Source organism: Podarcis tiliguerta (genome assembly GCF_965153285.1).
Source record: "Podarcis tiliguerta genome assembly, chromosome: 2".
NCBI lineage: Eukaryota > Metazoa > Chordata > Lepidosauria > Squamata > Lacertidae > Podarcis > Podarcis tiliguerta.
Window position 1 is genome coordinate 109,465,723 of NC_139535.1, and position 806 is coordinate 109,466,528.

Genomic DNA, 806 nt, shown 5'->3' on the forward strand with positions numbered 1-806 from the left:
TGCTAAGTGTCTTAAGCAATTCCTAAGGTGTTACTGCACGAACTCCAAATGTGTGTGTGCCCTTGCCACCCATACACACCTCCCATTAACTTCAGTATCATAGCTCTGCACATGTCTTTCCTAATGAATGTGCAGAGCTGTCCAACAGCACTGAAGGGATGGGAAGCGTCAGCTGGTGCCGGCGCTCTGCAAACTGGTGCAAAAAAGGCTTGGGTTTGGGTGCCGGTTCTTGCTGAAGGCACCAAGGAGATGAATGGAGTGCCTCTGAATCTCTTTGGGGTGGGTGGGTGTGCATATGCCCTTCCCCTTGCTCAAGAAACTACTAAGGAAGCAGCCTGAGCTGCCATAACAACCCAGCCCTTGCCCACTCAATTATTTAAAGTACCCAATAAAGAAATTAAATGCACGCCAAGGAAGCCGCTGTGTAGGGGAGGCAGAAAGCAGAGTGCAATATGAGAGCCAGAAATAGCCCCTGATGTTCCTGGTATGTTTCTGCTGTTATGAGTCACCTGCACCCTAGTTCTGCAACGCGCTTTGGTGATGCAACAATTGTTTATATAAAAGAAACAACCACCTGTTCCTCAGTGCAGACAGGGAACATTCGCAGGTGCGCACAGACCCCCGGTTTTGCCGCCGGTGTAGCAGACGAGACGACCCGTCCGATCGCCTCGCTTGCTACAGCCGTTTCAAGCAGCCAGGAGAAGGGTTGTGTTTTTTTGGGGCTCTGCTTCTCCTACAGGAAAACACCTTCGGTGCCTCCTTCCAGCCCCGCAGGGAAAAAGCAACATATTGTCATGACGCAAGTG